This window comes from Brassica rapa, chromosome A10 (assembly GCF_000309985.2).
Source record: "Brassica rapa cultivar Chiifu-401-42 chromosome A10, CAAS_Brap_v3.01, whole genome shotgun sequence".
NCBI classification, from domain to species: Eukaryota; Viridiplantae; Streptophyta; class Magnoliopsida; order Brassicales; family Brassicaceae; genus Brassica; species Brassica rapa.
The window spans coordinates 2,844,561-2,857,544 of record NC_024804.2 but is presented as its reverse complement, the minus strand read 5'-3'; the positions used below and the strand labels follow the sequence as shown (position 1 = coordinate 2,857,544).

Here is a 12,984-nt window from a genome sequence, read left to right as displayed (position 1 = left end):
AGAAAAGCAATTCAATTCCCATGAATAAGTTTGGCTTTTGGAAGTTGCGGGTTTTCCAACAATGAATCCACCTAACAAAAAGTTTGTTGTTATAAAAAATCTCCTTCAAGGTCATTAAAGGTTTTTGGGACGGCAATATTTGATGGTGGAACCATTTTTTTGCTCGAGTGCTATGAAGTTTTTTTGATAGTGTGAGGTTGATGTTGATAGAATAATGAGTTTTATAGAGACTTTCTTGATGTAAAACTATATTTTTTTGTTTAATGTGGTATTTTCATTTTTACATAATTTACTACCATTTTAAGATAGATGTCCATTTTATTTAATGTACTCTTTCCATTTTTTTGAAAACTGTGCATTTACTTATTATTGTATATATAATTCATATATTTATATATTTATAATATTTACTTATTATTTATTTTTCTATATATTTTGTATTTCTCTTTCTTATATTTTATATTTTGTTAATATCTATATTTTAAGATATATGTTTAAATTTTAATGTATTTTTCCATTTTTAATGTAAAACGGCAATGTTTAATAGAAGAACTGGACAAATTGTCAAATAGTTATATTTATGTTTTTTTCTTTTTTTATAAAATGGTAATGTTACATTATGGAGATAAACCGTTTTTTTTTGTGAAAAATGGTAATCTTACATATGTTTAATGTTGTTTTTCCATTTTTTATGTTGTATGTTTACATATTATTTTTAAAAATGTAAAATAGTAATCTTACATATGTTTAATGTAGTATTTCCATTTTTATGTTGTATGTTTACATATATTTATTATTTTCGAAATTATATATAATGTTTTTTGAATTTTTTTTATAAAACGGTAATGTTACATTATGGAGATAAGCCGTCTTTTTTTCAAGTGAAAAATGGTAATCTTACATATGTTTAATGTAGTTTTTTTCATTTTTTATGCTGTATGTTTAAATATTATTTATAATTTTCGAAAATTAGTAATATTAAAATGTAAAACTATATTTTATGCCACGTGTCATCTTTCGGAAGAAGTTTTTTTTGCTTATGTGGACGCTCTATGGAGCCTCAAGATTATATAGCAAATTACATGAGTTCATGGGTATATCTACGCCAATTACTATATATTTAATGTAGTATTTTCATTTTTTATGTTGTATGTTTACATATTATTTATTATTTTCGAAATTATATATAATGTTTTTTTACAAAATAGTAATGTTACATTATGGAGATAAACCGTCTTTTTTTAGTGAAAAATGGTAATCTTACATATGTTTAATGTTGTTTTCCATTTTTTATGTTGTATGTTTACATATTATTTTTTAAAATAAAAATGTAAAATAGTAATCTTACATATGTTTAATGTAGTATTTCATTTTTATGTTGTATGTTTACATATATTTATTATTTTCGAAATTATATATAATGTTTTTTGACTTTTTTTATAAAACGGTAATGTTACATTATGGAGATAAGCCGTCTTTTTTTCAAGTGAAAAATGGTAATCTTACATATGTTTAATGTAGTTTTTTCATTTTTTATGCTGTATGTTTAAATATTATTTATAATTTTCGAAAATTAGTAATATTAAAATGTAAAACTATATTTTATGCCACGTGTCATTTTTCGGAAGAAGTTTTTTTTGCTTATGTGGACGCTCTATGGAGCCTCAAGGTTATATAGCAAATTACATGAGTTTATGGGTGTATCTACGCCAATTACTCTATATTTAATGTAGTATTTCTATTTTTTTATGTTGTATGTTTACATATATTTATTATTTTTGAAATTATATATAATGTTTTTTGTTTTTTTTATAAAACGGTAGTATTACATTATGGAATTAAGCCGTCTTTTTTTTTAAAGTGAAAAATGGTAATTTTACATATGTTCAATGTAGTTTTTCTATTTTTTATGTTGTATGTTTCATATTATTTATAATTTTTGAAAATTAGTAATATTAAAATGTAAAACTATATTTTATGCCACGTGTCATCTTTCGGGAGAATTTTTTTTTGCTGATATGGACGCTCTATGGAGCCTCAAAAAGTCCCTTTTATTGGTAACTAGAGATTTTACCGCGCTACGCGCGGTTTGTTTGTCTACTAAATTCATAGTTTTAGTTTTAAAATTATCTTATTTTTTTATAAGATTTTTATTACCTTTTTGTTCAAATCGTATTTCTTTTTATGCATTATCGCTTTACTATTATTGCAGTTATTGTTACATTTCAAACTTTTACCTATAGATTAAGTGGTTTACAGAAATAATGTCTCATTCACATAACATTGTTTTATTCCCTTAGCCTTGTTCCTTGCATATAATAAAAAGCATTCTTAAATTTAAAAAACATTGACTTTTCATGTGGACAAATATGATATTGGTTACAGCTGACACCATTATCAGCTTAAGTTTTTTAAAGTAAAAAATCTGGTTCAGAAGATTAAATATCCTTTCGTGAACAGCTTCCATTTGCCAAAGTGATAGATAGGAAAGTGAAGAATTGCGCAACAAATTTAATCAAACACGTAGGTAGTTTATCAGTTCATTTCTGCATTTAATACTTTTAAACAGTCTCATTTTGTATCCTTGCGACTCGAACATCAGGAAAGAAAACACAAGTTTAGTAAAAAAAAGTTTAGAGGATCACTGAATGGTAAGTCAATCTAACTAACAGATGCAGAGATGAACTGCTGATACCATCTTATAGCTGTAAAGAGAAAAGAATAAGAAAGACAGAATCATACTGTATGTGTGTTTAATATTTGAATGTGATAATGGGATCCTTGGAATAAAATAAAACATTGCCACTTCTGCTGTATACTCTTCCCCTCATCCGCCTCTTTCTCTATTTTAGCTTGTAGCTTAGCCATTTGAGCACATGGCTGTACTCTGTGCCCATTGCTGGCATAGGTGCAACCCCTGACCCCTCAGATCCCATATTATTCTGCTCTCTCTTAGATTCTTCTACATTTAGACATAGAACTTACATGTATATAGAGAAAGTTTTAACATGAATAATTGTTTTTTGCCTGGAAAACAAAAGAAATTACATTGACCTTTGTTTGTAATGATGGTTGTTCCACTTGCAAGGGCTTTGGCCTGCAAAAAAAAATGTTTTCCATCAAAAAATTCACATATAAAAACTATAGATATCACCTATACGTATGGCAGTTTTCCCTGTCAAAGAGAGGTTACGAATTTGTGCAATCAGCGACAAATATATGAGTTGGGAAGAGGATTTAGATGACCAACATAGTCCCAAACGTCTCTAGTGCGACTGACTCGAGACAACTTGGAGGAGCGAGTTACACAAACCCCTCCTCAACTTCTCCTGTCATGTGTCACCGCCGCAGAGCAAGAGACCATCAGCTTCTCCAAAGCTCTCTTCTCCGCTAAGTTCACATGAACTGGAATCAGAATCACCAGAACTCCACTTGTACGGCGGCGTAGTAGCTTAACTAAACAACCAACTCCACTTGTACGACGTCGTAGTCCCTTAACTAAACAACCAACACAAACATCCGTATATCTTTAGAAAGAACTCTTATAAACTGGTACCTGACAAAATACATCAAAAATATCTTCAAATATTATGGAAACGACTATACTATTATAAACAAATACAAAAGGAGCCAGAATAGACTTAAAGCAAGGAATCATAGTGATCAGAAGGATATAGATTCTCTTGATCCAAACCTCCACATAAAACTATAAAGAATCCCAAAAACAAAAACAATCAATGTTTAATTTTTTTTACTGAACTTGCAAGATAGGACAAAGTAATTAACTGACAATAATTTTCTAGATGCTGGGTTACAGATGTATTCAAACTCGGGTTTCTAAGAAAACTAAGCGAGATATAATTACATACCTGATGATCACTTACGTTAACTACAGCCATGGAGGAGATGAAGCCATGGTCTCTCTCGATGTAACTACAACAAAACAGAGATCATCAGAAGTTTTGAAGAATGGTTTTAAGTAGTTAGAAGAAGATATGAGATACTTCTGATGACATGCTAACCTTCAGGCTGGCTTTGTACAGCAAGTTCTTGAGTCTGAATTTGATCCTCTCTTTGGCTTTTACCAGGAGACGAAGCTTTGAGCTGCTCTTCAGTGATCTTGAGGTAATCCTCAGTTGTGTAAGCTTTTGGTGATTGAGCATCATCTGCTTATTTCAAGGAAATCTCCTTCACTAAAACTCCGTTCATGAATATGAATATAGAAAACAATAACAGTGGTTACAAATTGGCCAATATAAAAAAATTTAAATTTACTAAACCCCGGGCGCATCAAAGTATGCCTGCAATAGACCCAAATATTGTTCATTAGATCACATCGTGTGGTCTGTCAGAAAAATATAAAAGAACCAAACATGAAGCCAACTAAACTCGTTGGGCATGAACTGAAAGACCAAACCTTCAACAACAAAAAATATTACACGAACTGCACACTGCTAAACCCTCAATGCGTAACTTGCAGACCACAAAAAGTCACAAAGACACAAACATTACATACTTCTGAGTTTTGTCGGTAAAAAACTATAAAAGAACCGGACATGCAGACAACTGAACTCGTTCCTCATGAACTGAAAGACCAAACCTTTACTAAAAATATTACATGAACTGCACACTGCTAAACCCTGAAGGCGCAACTCGCAGACGATTAGATCAAACCAATAATAAAAAAAAACAATCACTGATGAAACTTGACCCACCTGAGAATACTGAGAAAGTGGTTTCGCCCATGGAGCCTTAGCTCGCTTCTTCCCCGCCTTCGACTTCTCACCATCCGTCACCACTTCGCCTAAATCCACAAAAACATTAGAAACAAAATTGCCGGAAGAAGAGAAAATAATAAAAGACAGCTTCAGTTTTCTGCAACGTGTTATTACAATCCTTATAATTAAAAACTACAATCCCAGCAGATCCGGACTTAAACCAAAAACACACACACAACAGAGAAGAAACCATTCATGAGTTTCCATAATTAGTGAAATCGAAGAGATTCTGCCTACACGTTCTCTTTCTGTCTAAGCAATTCAGTAGCTACAATTAGATCGGCTCCTGGGTAGAGTTTTCTGCAATTAGGATTATTCAATCAATGGAAGCAGATCTGGGAAAAATAAGGAAACAAAAGAAGTTTGAACCTAAAAAAAGAGCAAAGTGAAATCAAAGATCTCAAGAGCTATTGGCTACAAAGGGAACCTGGAACCTTGATCGGAGAGGGTCGATGTGGCCTGGAGAAGAATAGGAGAGAGAGAGAGACGGAGGCCGATGAAGAGTAGATGAAAGCCACTGAGTCAGAGGACAGCTTGGGGATCAGAGCATAAATCCGCATCAATAGCTTGGGGATTATAGGATCTAAGCTCTGTCTCTACAGATTCCGATACTTGATTCTCAACCGGAACCTAGCTCACTGAGGAAGATCCGCCGGCGGCGCCACAGCCTAAGCAATTAAAAAATCATAAATCAGATTCGAAACCAAAAAAAAAAAACTCAGATTCGGTCGAGACGTACAGATTCAATAGCGGATCTTAGCCTTAGATGGCTTGGTAGGGTGTGGAGATGACGTTTCAAGGGATGATGAAGAAGAACAGAAACACTTGGAAGCCAAAGAGCTACCTCTCGTCTCAATTTTTTTTTTTAACAACCCCTCTCGTCTCAATTATATCTCACAAAATCTATATATTATAATATAAAATCAGTAATTTAGTTTAGTAAATCCAACGTGTATTAACCAAATGTTTTGATTGGGGGAATATATTTGCCTACGTGGATAGGCTTAAATCACTCTATATCTTCCTTTTAGTGATCATAGTGATCAGAAGGATATAGATTCTCTTGATCCAAACCTCCACATAAAACTATAAAGAATCCCAAAAACAAAAACAATCAATGTTTAATTTTTTTTACTGAACTTGCAAGATAGGACAAAGTAATTAACTGACAATAATTTTCTAGATGCTGGGTTACAGATGTATTCAAACTCGGGTTTCTAAGAAAACTAAGCGAGATATAATTACATACCTGATGATCACTTACGTTAACTACAGCCATGGAGGAGATGAAGCCATGGTCTCTCTCGATGTAACTACAACAAAACAGAGATCATCAGAAGTTTTGAAGAATGGTTTTAAGTAGTTAGAAGAAGATATGAGATACTTCTGATGACATGCTAACCTTCAGGCTGGCTTTGTACAGCAAGTTCTTGAGTCTGAATTTGATCCTCTCTTTGGCTTTTACCAGGAGACGAAGCTTTGAGCTGCTCTTCAGTGATCTTGAGGTAATCCTCAGTTGTGTAAGCTTTTGGTGATTGAGCATCATCTGCTTATTTCAAGGAAATCTCCTTCACTAAAACTCCGTTCATGAATATGAATATAGAAAACAATAACAGTGGTTACAAATTGGCCAATATAAAAAAATTTAAATTTACTAAACCCCGGGCGCATCAAAGTATGCCTGCAATAGACCCAAATATTGTTCATTAGATCACATCGTGTGGTCTGTCAGAAAAATATAAAAGAACCAAACATGAAGCCAACTAAACTCGTTGGGCATGAACTGAAAGACCAAACCTTCAACAACAAAAAATATTACACGAACTGCACACTGCTAAACCCTCAATGCGTAACTTGCAGACCACAAAAAGTCACAAAGACACAAACATTACATACTTCTGAGTTTTGTCGGTAAAAAACTATAAAAGAACCGGACATGCAGACAACTGAACTCGTTCCTCATGAACTGAAAGACCAAACCTTTACTAAAAATATTACATGAACTGCACACTGCTAAACCCTGAAGGTGCAACTCGCAGACGATTAGATCAAACCAATAATAAAAAAAAACAATCACTGATGAAACTTGACCCACCTGAGAATACTGAGAAAGTGGTTTCGCCCATGGAGCCTTAGCTCGCTTCTTCCCCGCCTTCGACTTCTCACCATCCGTCACCACTTCGCCTAAATCCACAAAAACATTAGAAACAAAATTGCCGGAAGAAGAGAAAATAATAAAAGACAGCTTCAGTTTTCTGCAACGTGTTATTACAATCCTTATAATTAAAAACTACAATCCCAGCAGATCCGGACTTAAACCAAAAACACACACACAACAGAGAAGAAACCATTCATGAGTTTCCATAATTAGTGAAATCGAAGAGATTCTGCCTACACGTTCTCTTTCTGTCTAAGCAATTCAGTAGCTACAATTAGATCGGCTCCTGGGTAGAGTTTTCTGCAATTAGGATTATTCAATCAATGGAAGCAGATCTGGGAAAAATAAGGAAACAAAAGAAGTTTGAACCTAAAAAAAGAGCAAAGTGAAATCAAAGATCTCAAGAGCTATTGGCTACAAAGGGAACCTGGAACCTTGATCGGAGAGGGTCGATGTGGCCTGGAGAAGAATAGGAGAGAGAGAGAGACGGAGGCCGATGAAGAGTAGATGAAAGCCACTGAGTCAGAGGACAGCTTGGGGATCAGAGCATAAATCCGCATCAATAGCTTGGGGATTATAGTATCTAAGCTCTGTCTCTACAGATTCCGATACTTGATTCTCAACCGGAACCTAGCTCACTGAGGAAGATCCGTCGGCGGCGCCACAGCCTAAGCAATTAAAAAATCATAAATCAGATTCGAAACCAAAAAAAAAAAAACTCAGATTCGGTCGAGACGTACAGATTCAATAGCGGATCTTAGCCTTAGATGGCTTGGTAGGGTGTGGAGATGACGTTTCAAGGGATGATGAAGAAGAACAGAAACACTTGGAAGCCAAAGAGCTACCTCTCGTCTCAATTTTTTTTTTTAACAACCCCTCTCGTCTCAATTATATCTCACAAAATCTATATATTATAATATAAAATCAGTAATTTAGTTTAGTAAATCCAACGTGTATTAACCAAATGTTTTGATTGGGGGAATATATTTGCCTACGTGGATAGGCTTAAATCACTCTATATCTTCCTTTTAGTGATCATAGTGATCAGAAGGATATAGATTCTCTTGATCCAAACCTCCACATAAAACTATAAAGAATCCCAAAAACAAAAACAATCAATGTTTAATTTTTTTTACTGAACTTGCAAGATAGGACAAAGTAATTAACTGACAATAATTTTCTAGATGCTGGGTTACAGATGTATTCAAACTCGGGTTTCTAAGAAAACTAAGCGAGATATAATTACATACCTGATGATCACTTACGTTAACTACAGCCATGGAGGAGATGAAGCCATGGTCTCTCTCGATGTAACTACAACAAAACAGAGATCATCAGAAGTTTTGAAGAATGGTTTTAAGTAGTTAGAAGAAGATATGAGATACTTCTGATGACATGCTAACCTTCAGGCTGGCTTTGTACAGCAAGTTCTTGAGTCTGAATTTGATCCTCTCTTTGGCTTTTACCAGGAGACGAAGCTTTGAGCTGCTCTTCAGTGATCTTGAGGTAATCCTCAGTTGTGTAAGCTTTTGGTGATTGAGCATCATCTGCTTATTTCAAGGAAATCTCCTTCACTAAAACTCCGTTCATGAATATGAATATAGAAAACAATAACAGTGGTTACAAATTGGCCAATATAAAAAAATTTAAATTTACTAAACCCCGGGCGCATCAAAGTATGCCTGCAATAGACCCAAATATTGTTCATTAGATCACATCGTGTGGTCTGTCAGAAAAATATAAAAGAACCAAACATGAAGCCAACTAAACTCGTTGGGCATGAACTGAAAGACCAAACCTTCAACAACAAAAAATATTACACGAACTGCACACTGCTAAACCCTCAATGCGTAACTTGCAGACCACAAAAAGTCACAAAGACACAAACATTACATACTTCTGAGTTTTGTCGGTAAAAAACTATAAAAGAACCGGACATGCAGACAACTGAACTCGTTCCTCATGAACTGAAAGACCAAACCTTTACTAAAAATATTACATGAACTGCACACTGCTAAACCCTGAAGGCGCAACTCGCAGACGATTAGATCAAACCAATAATAAAAAAAAACAATCACTGATGAAACTTGACCCACCTGAGAATACTGAGAAAGTGGTTTCGCCCATGGAGCCTTAGCTCGCTTCTTCCCCGCCTTCGACTTCTCACCATCCGTCACCACTTCGCCTAAATCCACAAAAACATTAGAAACAAAATTGCCGGAAGAAGAGAAAATAATAAAAGACAGCTTCAGTTTTCTGCAACGTGTTATTACAATCCTTATAATTAAAAACTACAATCCCAGCAGATCCGGACTTAAACCAAAAACACACACACAACAGAGAAGAAACCATTCATGAGTTTCCATAATTAGTGAAATCGAAGAGATTCTGCCTACACGTTCTCTTTCTGTCTAAGCAATTCAGTAGCTACAATTAGATCGGCTCCTGGGTAGAGTTTTCTGCAATTAGGATTATTCAATCAATGGAAGCAGATCTGGGAAAAATAAGGAAACAAAAGAAGTTTGAACCTAAAAAAAGAGCAAAGTGAAATCAAAGATCTCAAGAGCTATTGGCTACAAAGGGAACCTGGAACCTTGATCGGAGAGGGTCGATGTGGCCTGGAGAAGAATAGGAGAGAGAGAGAGACGGAGGCCGATGAAGAGTAGATGAAAGCCACTGAGTCAGAGGACAGCTTGGGGATCAGAGCATAAATCCGCATCAATAGCTTGGGGATTATAGGATCTAAGCTCTGTCTCTACAGATTCCGATACTTGATTCTCAACCGGAACCTAGCTCACTGAGGAAGATCCGCCGGCGGCGCCACAGCCTAAGCAATTAAAAAATCATAAATCAGATTCGAAACCAAAAAAAAAAAAACTCAGATTCGGTCGAGACGTACAGATTCAATAGCGGATCTTAGCCTTAGATGGCTTGGTAGGGTGTGGAGATGACGTTTCAAGGGATGATGAAGAAGAACAGAAACACTTGGAAGCCAAAGAGCTACCTCTCGTCTCAATTTTTTTTTTTAACAACCCCTCTCGTCTCAATTATATCTCACAAAATCTATATATTATAATATAAAATCAGTAATTTAGTTTAGTAAATCCAACGTGTATTAACCAAATGTTTTGATTGGGGGAATATATTTGCCTACGTGGATAGGCTTAAATCACTCTATATCTTCCTTTTAGTATAGGATAGATATTACATTATGGAATTAAGCCGTCTTTTTTTTAAAGTGAAAAATGGTAATTTTACATATGTTCAATGTAGTTTTTCTATTTTTTATGTTGTATGTTTCATATTATTTATAATTTTTGAAAATTAGTAATATTAAAATGTAAAACTATATTTTATGCCACGTGTCATCTTTCGGGAGAATTTTTTTTGCTGATGTGGACGCTCTATGGAGCCTCAAAAGGTCCCTTTTATTAGTAAGGATTAATTTGATTTTTGTAAATACCATGGGATTATTATATTCACCTGTATGCATTTTTCTTTTGATTGATAATTACAGGAATCTTGTGAGTTATGACTCTTGTCGATTTGCTCTTTGTTTCCAAATAAATGCAACAAAAAGTAACAAAATATGAAAAATGTGCTAGAAATCTTGCGAGTTATGAGGGGCTCAGCTTGGAAAACGAATCTCTCGGACTCGTGCTGGAGAATCAAGTGACCACGGCGACTTTCCTCAGCTTTAACTTGGCACAGTTAGAGTCTTCTAAACAATTTTTGTCTCCACTTGATTATTCCTGGCCGCCAGGGCAGAGGAAGGAGCCACAAGTGTACTTGACGGACTTGACACTCAGAGAGAGCTAACCAGCCAGGTTAAGGAGAGGCGGGATAGAGAGGAGGAGCTTGGTGGTGCCACAAGTCTTTATGATGACTTTGTAGGGGTAGACAAAGAAGCTGGACTCAGAGAGGACGCAAGAGTCGAAGTGATCGTTGGAGAGAGAAGAAACAATCTCGCAGGCAGCAGGAGTGTGTATTTCGTCAAGCTGGGACCTGGTCAGAGTACGGAGACCCAGTCCCTTGGAGTCTTGAAAGATGCTAGGCTCAAAGAAAGAGACCTCGGGCGGCTTCTCGTAACTTCGAAACCGATTGCAGATAAGGCCATGTCACCTTGTTGTCTGAACTTGTAGTAGGATGAGAAAACGATGGGATTGGGGAACCAAGCAGAAATAGAGCTTAACAGAAAGTAAATTATAAACTGGAAATTAAAGAAAGCAGCTATAACTATAGTGAAGACTTTGTGCGCGACAACTCAGGATGGCCTCTTAACGCACTGCAAATAAAGAAATAAACATTGTAAGAAACATGATACTGTAACGGAGAGAGATAGTAATGTAATGAAGGGAAGAAGAAGCTTTACGTTGGAGTAGACAGAGATTTGAATTTCTTGATTCCACTGTTGGGGCGAACGTCTTCAATGCTGTAACCGAGGAGAGCTTTGTAAAATAAGGAACTACTACTACTGCTGGACTTCTTTTTACCATATTTTGACTCCATCACAATCTTATTCACGCTTTCTGCAATTTCAAGACCAAACCATATGTATTAGATGCAGGACAGAAAAACAACGCTTAATAGAGACTTATCAATGTTCAAAGTTTTCACATTTCAATAACAGATCTCGAATAAACGTTCAATTTATCAGATGAGACATGATCAGAATTGTTTCATTAGATCTACAACTATGAGACTTAAAACGAATATAGGTATCTATATATGTAAACACAACATCAATCAAAACATAAATCATCTGATACATAATATAATAATTGCTCAGAATGATGAATCTCTTGTACAAAAAAACGAATAAAATGTAAATCAATTGTAATCGTAGGTAAAGACGTTAGAGATATTTACTTTATATATAAAGATTTAGATCAAGACCAGAATTACTAATCCCTTCTTGAACGAAACCTCCATAAACTGAAAGTCAAAACAATCGAGGTTATGATAGTATCATCCTCAGGGTTGATAGGATGATTTAGAGTGTAGGGATGCTAACCTTTTTACCTTTTTATAATCGAACCTCAACTGTTCTCGAAGAGAAAAGGTGGTATTGAAGATAGATCGATTGATTTAAGAAGAAATTTAAGAGGAATGACCGATGGATTTCTGGATTAGTAGGAAGAAGATGAAAAGTTGGTTTGAAACCTAGAGGCGGAGAAGAAAGAGCGAGATGAAACTATATCATAACAAAAGCCCAAAATACAGACCCAAAACCACAGAAACCCAAACCCAAGTAATCATTTAATGACGTGGAAGAATGTTGCAATTCTACTGGACGAATATTCAGTCCGACGTGGACCCTCTCAGAGAGCTTTATATTTGGCTTTTAGTATTAGTTAGATTAAACGCTATAATGACTCTCATTTCACATGTAAAACTAACTTTTGTGATTTCTATAGTGAAATTTATCTAAAACCATAATCTAGTTTTATTTTTATTCAACCTAGATACTTTATTAGAGAATTCAAAAAAAAAGACTAACTTTGATCCATGCTTGTTTTGGATTGGTATTAGATCAATTCACTAATTAATTTCTTCTTCCTGTGTTTTTTATATCTTAAAAATATTTTTGGTGGAGAAAATCACAAATCTATCTTCGATAATTATTTTTTAGCGTGTGTTGATTTGTATTATTGTTTACCAGCAGTAAAAACTTACACACAATAACCATCATCACCCATGTATATATAGATGTCCATTGTATCCTTTTGATCACACCTTTTCATTTGTGTCTTTTTAAAAAGAACTTTTCATTTGTGTCCTTATGATTGCACATTTTCATTTGCATCTTTTCACTTAATGGACATGAAAATGAGATATTCATGGAAATTATTTTGAAAATGAAAAACATATTTTAGATAAAAGATAACATTTTAAAATTTTATAAAAAATTATGATAAAAACACATTGTTATACCTTTTAAAATATTGAAAAGACACAGTTTTATGAAAAGACACATTTTTATACATTTTAACAATTTCTTTAAAAAATGCACTATTTTTTTTGGACAACATCAACTTAAAACTAACT

At 34.4% G+C, this 12,984-nt stretch overlaps 1 long non-coding RNA gene across 50 annotated transcripts; it reads right to left on the bottom strand.

The window, feature by feature from the left end:
• Nucleotides 1–2,600: 2,600 nt before the first annotated feature.
• On the bottom strand, nt 2,601–12,093 carry LOC103844020. Of its 50 annotated transcripts, none has more exons than XR_004452436.1 (20): nt 11,951–12,093; nt 11,806–11,871; nt 11,309–11,465; nt 9,836–11,221; nt 8,340–9,763; nt 8,187–8,250; nt 7,932–8,023; nt 7,677–7,840; nt 6,874–7,604; nt 6,181–6,459; nt 6,028–6,091; nt 5,773–5,864; nt 5,518–5,681; nt 5,206–5,446; nt 5,016–5,113; nt 4,716–4,804; nt 4,023–4,301; nt 3,870–3,933; nt 3,055–3,498; nt 2,601–2,962 (listed from the first exon to the last, which is right to left on the bottom strand). It is a non-coding gene; the product is annotated as an uncharacterized LOC103844020 (long non-coding RNA). The 50 variants fall into 50 exon arrangements; XR_004452430.1 differs by having other exon boundaries at nt 5,016–5,078; XR_004452458.1 differs by having other exon boundaries at nt 4,023–4,166; nt 5,016–5,078.
• Between the last annotated feature and the right edge of the window lie 891 nt (nt 12,094–12,984).